At 44.2% G+C, this 12,674-nt stretch overlaps 1 protein-coding gene across 3 annotated transcripts in view; it reads left to right on the forward strand.

Moving 5' to 3' along the window:
- Positions 1-12,674, forward strand: part of LOC107149240 (glucosaminyl (N-acetyl) transferase 2 (I blood group)) — an 81,141-nt gene that overhangs the window by 29,064 nt on the left and 39,403 nt on the right. The gene's annotated exons all lie outside the window — the stretch shown is intronic.

Here is a 12,674-nt window from a genome sequence, read left to right on the forward strand (position 1 = left end):
TTTTTTTTTTTTTTTTTCCAAAGCCCCTTTGTCAAAAGATCGTCTCAACCTCACAAGGGGATCACATGACCACATTTCCTCATTTTTAAATTCTAAAAATAGTGTGTTTCTTACTTTGATTTATTTTGCTTTTTTTAGCTGTGACTCGTATTTATATGTGCACATTCTTTGAGTGAAGGTTACGACTTTTTACGTTGCATGTGTCAGAAAGTCAAAGGAGCTTAAACAAACACCAGAACTCAGAGGATCACCTAGTTGAGATGCCCACAGGGACTCCAGTCCAGCTGCATCCAGGACTCTTTTTCCTCTCCTTCCTTTTCTTTTTCCTTCTTGGGGTGCTGGAAAGTGCACTCAGGGTCTGGTGCATGTTAGGCAAACGCTGCAGCACGGAGCTACACCCCCAGTTGCTGTTTTTTCTTTTTGGGATGGGGTCTCACCATGTTGCCCAGGCTGATCTAGAATTCCTGGACTCCAGTGATCCTCCTGCCTCAGCTTCCTGAGTCACTGGTACTATAGGCATGTGCCACCATGCTTGGCTTAGGACTCTTTCTTACCAAGTCATCTCTCTATGGAACGGACCACTATCCCAATTTGCCCTAATCTGAGCTGGGCATTCTGGGCGTGGAACTTGCATGGAAAGAACCGGCAAAGTCCCAGGCAAACAGGATGAGTTAGTTGGTCTCCCTATTTCTCTGCCTCTTTCTGGGTTGACCTCCTTTGGCAGATTGATCCCCATGTGGTATCAGAGATTGACAGAAGTAGCTCCAGCTTTGGTTGGTTTTCACATCTGGCATTCCTGGGGAAAAGGAAGACTTTTCCTGATATTTCTAGCACCAGCTAAGAGGAAACCTTAGATTGGTCCTGCTTGGTCCAGATTCTTATCCTGCAGCTAACCCCAGGGGCTGATGAATGCTGACCTGTCTTTCTTGGGTCACTTGTCCACCTGGAGCTCAAGGCTAGGGGCGAGGTCTGGTGGACCATGACTCTCTCTGCAGACAAAAGCCTACTGCAGAATGCTTCCTTACCCTGTACTGGGGGTGTCATTAGTGACATCTCCACGTGACATTAGGACAGATGAGATAGGCATGGCTTTAACCACTTGAGCAATTTTAACTTGAAAAATACCAATTACATTTACTTTTGTGGGAAAGGCGGGTGATCTCAAAATCCACACTCTTTTCTTGTACAAAAACACTTTGAAATAATGTGACTTCATTATATTCAGACCAGTCCTTAAAAAAATAAAAAAGAAAAAGAAAAGAAAACTTACAAAAGGGAGACTGTTGTTTCCATTGTACAAAACAGAAAATTTAAAACTACAATACATAACTCACCCTGAGATAAAAACTGTATATACTTAGTAAGAAATCAGAATAAACAGAAAAATCCAGGGGAGGAAAGATAACATTTATATACTTACTTTAAATTGATCCTAATTTTGCTCATTTTTTATTCAATTGTTTCAATAACTGCAAATCTACAGATGAAACTTAGCAAATGCAAGTTTTCTGAAGTTTGTGTTTTGATTATATAATTGGACCCACCCAAGAATTTTCCCTTTCTTCCTGATAGCTCATTTTCCCAGAAATTTTAGCTACTTCTTATCAGCATAGATACAGGATAGAGGAGGGGAGATGTTTATGGATATCTACCTATGGGGCTAGATTATCTCAGTTGAATCTTCACAAGAATCCTGCCTGCTGGGTATTGAAGTCGACATCTGCAAAGGTGGAGAAGGGCTTGGAGGGGTTGAGTGATGTGCTCTGCGCCCACAGCAGGAATCATAACGCAGAGCAGCGGGTACTCCGCTGTTCACAGCTGAACTCTCTCGCTCTCTCTGTGCGCAGGAATTCAACACAGTGTGCTCAGACTTGCAGGCTGGGTTCCTCCTGGGCATCTGTCACCCCTCCTCCCTGCTCATATGGCTTTCCCTGCAGTATTGGTGTTTGGGGCTCAGATTCCAGGGTCAGAGGGAACCAGGTTGGAATCCCAGCCAAGACATCATCATCCCTGTGACCTGACATTTGCAAAGCTTAATGATAGAGAGGGGATAGATACAGCGACCTGAGTGGTGGCTCTTACCTGTAATCCCAGCGGCTTGGGAGGCTGAAGCAGGAGGATCACGAGTTCACAGCCAGCCTCAGTAAAGCAAGGCGCTTAGCAACTCAGTGGATATCTAAATAAAATACAAAATAGGGCTGGGGATGTGGCTCAGTGGTCGAGTGCCCTTGAGTTCAATCCCAGGTACCGCCCCCTCCACCCCCCCAAAAAAGTGGGATACAACACGCACAGTAAAGCATGGACCCTGGAGACAACACGAATTTGACCCTGACTCTGCCATATACATGCAGTGTGACTTTGCATAAATTACCTAAATTTGGCGTCCCAGTTTCCTCATCTGTAAAGTGGAGAAAATAATAATTACCAAATCTGTGAGGCTTAAATCAATTATACCCGTACCTGGAACATATGTGAATGTTATTATGTTACTATTAGTAGGAACAGTAGTACAGTTTGAATATCCCTCATCCTCATCCCTCGCTCTTGGAACCAGAAGTGTTTTAAATTTTGGACTTTTAAAAGCTTTTGGAATATTTGCATATATCTTTGAGATATCTTAGGGTTGGGACCCAAGTCTAAAAACAAAAACTCATTTATATTTCATGTCCACCTTATATACACAGCATAAAGTTAATTTCATTTAATGTTTTAAAAAACTTTGTGCATGAAACATATTTCATGTGGTGTGGAATTTTCCATTTGTGGTGCTGCATCAGTCCTCAAAAAATTTCAGATTTTGGAGCATTTCGGATTTCAAATTTTTGTATTAGGGATGCTCAACCTGTAGTACATTTTCATTTATGAAATGCATATTCATTCAACAGATATTTGTACTAGGTACTGTGCTAGGTACTGTAGTATTGTAGCAAATAAGACAAATAAGGGTCCCACCTCATGGAGTATGTACTCTAGAAAGGGGGAGACAGACAGGTAAGCAAGATCATTAGAATTAGGATAAGTGCTAGGAAGGAATTATACTTATTGGTACAGGAAGGAAACTTCTTTAGATGAGGTGGGTCAAAGAAGGCTTCTTGGCAGAGGCAGTATATGAACTGCATCCTCAAAATGAGAGTGAGCCAGCCACACATTTGGGAACGAGGCTGCAGGTGGAGAATAGGGATTGCAAAGGTCCTGGGGTGAGCAAGGAACCAGAAAATCAGTCAGTGGAGCTGTGGCCAAGTGAACAAGGTCAAGAGCTGGTCAGGAGGAAGGTGGGCATCGAATGAATGGAGAAGAACTGGAATGACAAACCTGCCACCATCCTTATGGGTTATTGGCAGATGAAGCTGGACAATGGGTGTGAGTGCTTAGCTTAGTACCTGGTATACGAACTCAGTAACCTGGATCCAGTCATTGGCCATCTTCCTGTCCTGATGCTATCATCCATTCCTCTTCTCTCTCCTGCAGTAGTATAATTTCTTCTAACCAGTTTTCCTGACTCCATTCCCAGCCTGCTTTGATCCATCCTCCACAGAGACAGACCTACCTGTATAAACTGCACCTCTGGTCATTTCTCTCTTGTTCTTGGAAACTCTGTGAATCAGTCACCACAGTGTAGCATCTGGCCCCAGGGCCCTTCCAGTGCCTTCTCTAGCTATGTCCCCCAGCACCTGCCACACTCCAACTCTCCCAGACAACTGACAACTTCTCCCAGACAACTGCCCCTTCCACCCTCACTGCCAGTCCCTTGCCAAGATGCTCTGGGGTGCTCTTCCCCCCTTGTCCTGCATCTGCTTTTAAAATTCAGCTGAGAGTCACATTCTCTATAAAACCTTTCCTAATCCTCCCCACTCCAGGCTCCTGTACCACACTGTGCTGTTATTATTTGTGATGCAAGTTCTTGTGACCCTCTACACAAAGCTTCAAGGGCAGCAATGGCACATGCTCATTTTTGCTCTCCTTAACTATAGCACAACCCTGGCCCATAAGCAGTGCTCAATATTATGTGGAGTCCAGGCTCATATGAATTTAACCATACAAACTCAATGGTACATGCATGCATACACACACACACACACACACACACACACACACACACACTTTTATGTAAGTTCAAATGGTGTCAGTTATCTCTGCCTGGACTCCTTTCCATTCTAAGAGTCTGGGGTTCAGAGTGAGACAAGGATTTTGCTTATCTTCATGCTGACCCTCAATTCCCGTAACTCCTCAGCTCTGGCCAACTTGTTCCTCTGGTGTTCATTAGAAAAAACAACCTTCTGGATCCAGATGAAAGGGAAAATTCGCCATGTTGGAATTATGGAGTCACTGCAGGTCAATGTTAGCATGACACATTCCCAGGGGATTTTTCCAGAGGAGAATTTTTTTTTCTTTTTTGTGGTTACTGTGGACTGAATCCAGGACCCTGTACATACTAGGCAAGCATCTACCACTGAGCTACACATCCAGCCGTTTTTATTTTTTTGTTTGTAAAAGTTTCCTAGGCTGGGCTTGAACTTGAGGACCTCCTATCTCAGCCTCCAGAAGAACTGGTGGAGGGCAGTTTTGAGCATTGTTTTCCCCTAATGCATTAACTTTGCAATCCATGTAGGATGAGCAGTAACTCTTAAATATTTGCTGAATTTATGGAACAGCTAGTAATTAACAAAGCCAGGGCACAAATTCTTATCATCTTACGTCTGATGCAGTGTTCTCTCCCCTGTCCACAGTGCAATACATAGAATCACTGTTTTCTAAAAGTTGTTTTTCTTTCTTCTTTCTTGATGGTTCTTGTTTCTGTTGTTTTGTTTTAGTTCTGAGGATTGAACCCGGGGTGCTCTATCACTAAGCTATGTCGTCTCCAGCCCCTCTCAGGTTTTGAGACAGGGTCTCACTAAATTGCTTGGAGCCTCACTAAATTGCCAAGACTGGCCTCAAACTCACGATCCTCCTGCCTTAGCCTGCCTCAGCCTGCCGAGCCACTGGGATTATAGGCGTGGGCTGCTGCCATCACCTTCTCACCACCGTTTCTGAACTGATGAGTCAGAGCCCTGCATCCTCTCCCAGGCCCCCTCACTCACTCCTGTAGCCTCTGGACCTGTCTTCCCAAGCTCCACACACACCAGCGCAGGCCTTCCCTCTGCCTCCTCCCCAGGAGCCCACCTCTCCAGTCCCCACCACTTGGCCCACTCCCTGGCCTCCAGGCCTAATCAAATCAGCGCATTCCGCACATTCTGCACCTTCCCAGCTCCACCTTTCCTGCTCTCCTCTTTACCTCCAGCCCCTGTAATCTCTCAAGCCCATTGTTCCTGGATTCATCCCAGCGGCCTCTCTGGCCCAAGTCTCAGCCTCCAAACATTCTCGCATTCTCAATGCGATCACAGTTTAGCTCTGCGAATCACATTTGTCAATTCCACAGGAACCCGTAACTGAATTGTTCCATTTAAGCATGTCAGCATGGTGTGTCAGATGGCAGCCTACCTGATGGAGATCCCCTCGGGGTCACCTCGGTCACCTCCTTGTCAATTCCCACTGTGGCCTTTCCTGGAAGGAACACTCCAGAAAAACCTCCCTGCCTCACTCCTGCCCTTGGTACTTGCCTTCTTGACGGGTTCTGCGCCGCTCTTCACCATTTCCATTTAGACTGGTGGCCTCAATATGTCTGCATTCAATGGCTTGTCACTTAGGAAACTTGCGCTGGCTTTTTCTCCTCAGTTTTACACCTTTTTCAAGCATTGTTGTCATTCTTTTATGCCATTCTCTAACCTTTGCGTTATAATTATGAACGTGGATGTCATATTTATTACTGGACCTATAATCTCTTCATGATCTTTTGTATTTTTTTTTGGCAGCCCAGTTCAGTAAATATTTAATATTTACTGAACTGAGTCAAAAGAAAAAAAAAATTTTTTTTTTCTTTTTTTAATGGTGCTGGGAATTGAACCCTGGGCCCGGTACCTGGTTGGTGAGTGCTCTGTCACTGAGCTCCATGGCAACCCCAGGAAACAATTCTTTTATTTTTATTTATTTACTTATTTTTTGTAGTGCTGAGAACCCAGGGCCTCACACATGTGAGCTACATCCCTAACCCACCAGGAAATAATTTTCAATATGCCGGTGCCACCTGGCATTGCTGCCCAATCAATCGCAAATCATCATTACCACCTACATACAGACTCTAGTTGATGTGGCCAAATCCTAAGAAGTAGACTTCAAACAGCATCTTCCAGCTGTGCTCTATCTTTCCTGGACATTAGGCATTTCCTGATCCTCCATTGCTTCTGGGACAGCAATGGGGAAAATCTTTCCCATTCAGTTTTTCTAAAGCATCTTCTTGATTTTCTTTTCTTTTCTTTTTTTGTTTGTTTTTAATTGGATATGGGGGATTTAATTTAGGAGGCTTAAACAATGAGTCACATCCCCAGCCCTTTTTATTTTGAGACAGGTTCTTGCTAAGTTGCTAAGGCTGTCCTCAAATTTGGGATCCTCCTGCCTCAGCCTCTTGAGTGGCTGGGATTGCAGGCATTTGGTACCATACCTGGCCTACTCATCTCAGAAGCTTCTTACCGCCGAGCCTAGCTTGGGGCAGCACCTGCCCAAGCCCAACTGTTTCAACCTGAGGCCCACCAACTTGGTGCTTACCAATTGGTGCCTTATTCTATAGCAAAGAGGCAAAAAATGAGTCCAATTGCAGAGGCTGCTGCTTCAAAGACCACTTCTGGGTTTTCAGAAGGCTGCTTCTTTTGATGGAATTAATCCATCATTTAACAAAGGCTATAATCTTGCTATGATTTGGGGTATTGTTGTTGTTTCCTGAGATTTATAGTGAACAATTGTTGGCCTTAGAAAGTTAAACCCAAAGGGTGGGGGGATGTGGCTTAGTGGTAAAGCACTTGCCTAGCATCCCCAGCTCCTCATTTAAAAAAAAAAAAAAAAGTTATATTTAAAGCAAAATTGTGTTCATTGCTATCCTAACAAACCCTTTCTTCAGGTGGTTTCTCTAAGCCAAATCTATCACTAGTCTTTCTTTCACCACAGGCCTGCACAGCATGTGGCTGGCAGTCATTTCTTAATAATGCTTTTGGACAAAGTCAAGATGACAGATTTCCCCACTTACCTTGTGTCCTCTTTACGGCCAGGTTTCCAGGAAATGGAAGGAAGCTCTTGCCCTGGAACTCCAGACTTCTCTCAGAGTCATGGCCTATCATCTTTCTCCTTAGCAGATTGAAAAGATCAGACTGAACTGAAAATACCGGAGAGTACAACTTGGATCTCTCCTGAGTAAGCTGGAGACCCTCGGGTCATCCTGAGGATTCAGCTTCGTGCCCTGATGGGTCAGTCCCCTCTTCTGGCCATTTCCTGTTTCCTCTCTTTAGCTAGCTCCTTCCTGAGCCCCAATCCTCACCTCACTTCCCCTTCATTGAGATCCTGTCATTCTGTCCTGGGTCACAGTCTGAACTCTCTGGGGATCTAGGAAGGAAGGCATTCTGCCTTGGACTCCCCATCTCGGGTGCTCCATGGGAACAGTGCCTTCCGGGAGACCCTGCCGTCTAGGTGTTGGGTCATCTCCCGGAGAGAAGGAACACCTCCCTGTCTGGTGTCTCCTCTCCATCCTCCACTCCATCACCCAGGCTTCTTGATTTTTCTCTGGTTTGTTATCCTACCACTTTTTGGACTTTCCCTGGCAATCACTCAACCTAAACCAAGCTTCCCAATTATAACTTTCCCATAAAACAGTCCCCTCTTTATGCTGAATCTGGAATAACCGCAGAATTTAGAGTCAAAAGGGAACGTGGAGACCATCCCATCCCAATCCTAAAATTATACAAATTTAGAAATTGCAAGTCAGAGTGGTCAAATGTCTAATTGATTGTCCTGTTCCATAAAATGAATTTCTAGTCCAATTACTTGTTTATTACACATTATACAGAAAGATCACCCACAACATAGGGGGTGTAGAAGGGAGGAGAATTTGGATACCAGTAACACTGTAGTAATTATTTTCTCCAAATTCTTACATTAATATTTAGGTTGTTACTAAAATCCTGTAATATCTACTGGGGGACATTCGTGTAGTTAGTAAGACTTAAGTGCATTCATTTGGGTTCACTATGACGCCATCGCATGACGGGTTAATCACTTTGTACCCAGGCCTTAGTGGTTTGCTGAAATATGAAGAAGGATCATGTAGGGTTTTAAACACACACACACAGACCTAGTGATGATTCCCATCTTGCACACAATGGTTTGAGCGTATCTTTCTTTTTTCACAGATCAATTACTGACTATTTTATATTCAGTGACTCCTTTCAGTAAGGACTGTCAATCTGGGAGTGAGTGGGATCAGTGTTATCTGAGGTGACCAGTTCTTCCTGGTTTGCCTAGGACTTAACAAGTCAGCACTGAAAACTATGTGTTCTCAGAAATCTCGTAGTCCTGAGCAGACCACAGTACTTGTTCACTGCAAGCCTTACCCACCCCATTCCTGCTCACCTTCCTACTCCAGGCAAGTCACAATCCAGAATTAGTGCCCTAGATATTTATGGTCCCTGGGACAACTCTGATGGGTTACTGGAAAACATGTTACTGGAAACCCCTTAGTTGCATGGGATTCAACACACGCAAAAGAAGTGACCAACACAATACCAGCCACGAGGGACCAAGCAAAGTAGACCCAAACCGGGCCTGCTCTGTGTGTAATAATTTTCCAATTGCTTTTGTGGTCAGAGTATAGAATTTATAAATTTTATCTTCACCTGTCCATTTTTTTTAAATGCCAGGGCAGGTAAATATAAAATTTGAATCTAAAAACCACTTCAACTAGTGGGAGAATCAAATACAAATATTATCTTCTGTGAGGTACGAACACAGGATGTATCTTGCAGGAAGTTATGTCCCAGTGTTAATTTCTAGGAAAGTAGAAGAAACGCCTGACTTTTTGGGATTTCTCCAAGTGCTCTGCCCTAACAAACTATCTAAACTCTAGCAAAGGACAGGCTCTGTGGGAACGCAGCTGGCTTGCAGAGAGGATTGGATAAACTGAAAATGAGTCAAGAATTTAATAGGGCTATTAAAAGTAGAAGTTGGAGGAAAACACTGCCTATCTCTATTTTAGGATTGTTTTGTTTCCATTTATTTGAGAACGTCCAAAAGCTGAGGACCATGAGATCTTCTAGATATAGATCTCTGCCAGGCAGCAGCGATGTTGTAAAATACTGTTCTTGCCTAGCACGCACCAGGCCCTGGGTTCAACCTCTAGCACTGTAAATAAGTAAAGTCAAATAAAGTACTGTCTCTGGAGCTGGGAGTGTAGCTCAGGGGTAAGGCCCATGTTTAGCATGGGTTTGACCCCCAGCATCACAAAAAAGACAAAAGAAACAAAAAAGCTTATAAAGCTGGGGCATTTAGAGGTAGTTGGTATGAAAAAGAAAAAACAGAATAATATCCAGATTTGGACAGATAATTTCATCATGAATTTGCAGTCCATTTTCTTGGAGGAGACATTTGCAGTCAGAGAAAAGCTGCTATGAAAAACATAGTCACCCATGCTGTTCCTTGTCATTGAGCATAAGATTTTAGGTTATGGATTTGTGATGTTTTCATGGTGCTGAGGATTGAACCCAGGGGTGCTCTTGCACTGAGCTACATCCTCAACACTCTTCATATTTTATCTTGAGACAAGAGTCTCAAGATAAATTGTCCAGGCTGGCCTCCAACTTGCAATCCTGCCTCAGCCTCCCAAGATGCGGGGATTACAGGTGTACACCACCACAACCCGCTTGGAGGTCTTGGCCACCACGTATTTGTCTCCACCTTCAGCTCTCTAAAAAAGTAGTCATGTACTTTGGATGTACTTTGAAAAAACAGGCTCAAGAGACTACAATTAGGAATGAAGGGAAGTTTCCCTGTGTTGGGGTCAGGACAGAGCGCAGAAAAAACTCTGCCCTTGATAAGGCAGAGTCTTGAAGTCTTGAGGTCTTGAGGGCTTCTGCCTGTGCTTAGGGATCTTTTAAGTGGCAGAATGACCCCCTCACACACTGCTCTTGTGCTGAGGCTCAGGGTGTCCATTACTTGTCCAAGCTCTTTGTACACCCAGCACTCTGCCTTGTGACCCAGGCTGCATTTGTAAAAGGGTATGATGGGGGCATGGGATGATCGACACTATTATTTGCCACCGTCTCAATTTCCTCATCAGGAAAGACACAGAAATTAACAAGTGATTGCACCAACCCTGAAGTTGCAAAATTTAGGCCTGGAGGAGTATGATTGAAATCTAAGAGGACCTAACTAAGGCCTCTAGGCTAAATCTGCCCTTGAGCTAACAGTGATTTTATTAATGTTTTCATGTGGTCAAAAACAACATAAAAATAAACCCACTTCATGACCAGAAGGGGTATATTAAATTCAAACTTCAGCATCCATAAAATGAAGTTTAATTAGGACACAGGCATAGATTGTTAGGGCCACATCCATGCTACTCTAGTCAAGTTGAGCAGCTGGGCCGCACCCTGAAATCATTTATTACCTGGCTCTTTCCGGGGAAAAGTCTTGACATTTGATTCAGAAGCAAGTGACGAACAGATATGCCTGGAATTTTTTGAGCAAAAGGTTTTGTCATAAATGTGAGTTTTCTAGATAAGAAAACCTACCCTTTTGTGCACAAAATGATTAATTTTTAAAAAATGGGGAGATCTGGGGATATGGCTCAGCGGTAGAGTGCTTGCCTAGCATGAGGCCCTAGGTTCAATTTCCCAGCACCGCAAAGGGAGTTTTCCGAATAAACACATTTCAGAAATACCTTTTTCAATTAGAATATGTAGAATAAATATGTAGCTATTAGTATGTTTATATTTTTAATTTCACCTTTTTTTTGGGGGGGGAACCTGGGGATTGAGCCCAGGGGGTGCTTAACCACTGAGCCACATCCCCAGCCTTTTTATTTTTTTATTTTGAGACAGGGTCTCGCCTAAATTGCTGAAGCTGGCTTTGAACTTGCAATCTTCCTGCCTCGGCCTCCTGAGCCTCTGGGATTACAGGTGTGCAACACCACGCCTGGCTTCTAGTTCACTTTTTGTTCTCTGGTTATTTTCAAAGAAAGTCTAAGGGTTGATCTAGTCTTTTGTTTGTATCAATTTTCATAGTCTTGAGGTCCTTTGGCAGACATTAATATGTGCCGCAGTCTGTCTGGGCACAAAATAACCGAGCCGCCACAAAGCCTTGTTGGTTCAAACAGCAACTCTTTATTCCCGAACTCTCACAAGCACTCTACACACACTTCCCGGGAATACACTCCCTCCACCGGGCTCCACGCCAATTCTCCCCACGAAAACTCAATGGGAACTCCAAAGTAGCGGGCGCCAGAGGCAGCAGGATCCGCCCTAATCCCAGCAGGATCCGCCCTAATCCCAGAGCCTCCCTATTCCTGGAGGATCCGTCCTAATCCCGGAGCAGGGTCACCTTTCAACCATTCCCTCTAGCAAAATGCCAGGCGTCATTCCGACTAAACTGTGGCTCTCAACAAATATGATCTTTATAAATACTTGAGCTATTGATCTTGTAATGTGAAAAAAATGGGCCTGAGCTCTCTCAGTGCTGGTCATCGCGAGTGCCAGTGTCCTCACGCAGCTGTACTTTTGGCCTTAAACCTGTTTCGTTGTCAGACCATCACCTGTTGCTGACAACTGTATCCTGACCTGCCACCTCCCCATCCCTCTTCTGATTGGTGACTTCTCGTCTGTTTAGCTTTGAGAACATTTGTTATGATTGTGTCTAGACTGAGAGCTAATAGGTTAGGCCTCAAGAGGGACGGAAACCACCAGCATCGAGCTTTGATGCTTCAACCAAGGATGGTAATGCAATCCTTGTGTGTGCGCATGCGCACACATAAATACCCATGATTTTAACATTTGCTAATTACTGATAACATTTTAGAAGTTTGGGAGTTTCTCTGATAAAATTCAAACTTTTTCACTTCTCTCTCTTTTAAAAAAAATTAATTGGTTTTATTTTTTTATTCACTTCTCTTAAAACATCTGAAGATCTATCAGCACCGGGTGCCTGATGCAGTGGGGCATCAGTTGCTGGTGTAGAGAGGAAGTCACATGCTCCGGGGGCATTGGAGCGCAGGCTGTTCCTCACAGTCCCTCCCTCCTCACGGCCACACCTTGGCCAGGCGTTAGCTGCTTCATCTGTCAGTCCTCAAGCCCTGCTTCTCCACCCTCCACCAGTTCTGCTTTCACTGTATCTTCCCCACCCGAGCGCGTGGGAGAATATATATCCGGCCAGCAATGTGCAATCATTATTTGGGTTGCTTGGACACTTGTTTGTTTGTTTGCTTCTTTACTTTCTGTGTCTTGCTCATGGCCTGAAGGTTTTAGGTTGCCAGACTGACACAGCCAAAGCCTACCCTGGCAGGATGGTGCAGTCTGGTTGGAGTGAGCACTCATCAAAAAGCATTAACTCCACACACCTGTCATTCCAGTGACTCTGGAGGCTGAGGCAGGAGGATCACAAGTTCCAGGTTGGCCTCAGTAACTTAGCGAGGCCCTAAGAGACTTAGGGAGACCATGTCTCCAAATTAAAACATAAAAGGGCTGGGGATGTGGCTCAGTGGTTGAGCATCCCTGGGTTCAATCGCCAGTATATATATATATATATACTGTCTCTTATACACATCT

The sequence above is a fragment of the Marmota marmota genome, unplaced genomic scaffold (assembly GCF_001458135.2).
Source record: "Marmota marmota marmota unplaced genomic scaffold, marMar, whole genome shotgun sequence".
Classification (NCBI taxonomy): Eukaryota; Metazoa; Chordata; class Mammalia; order Rodentia; family Sciuridae; genus Marmota; species Marmota marmota.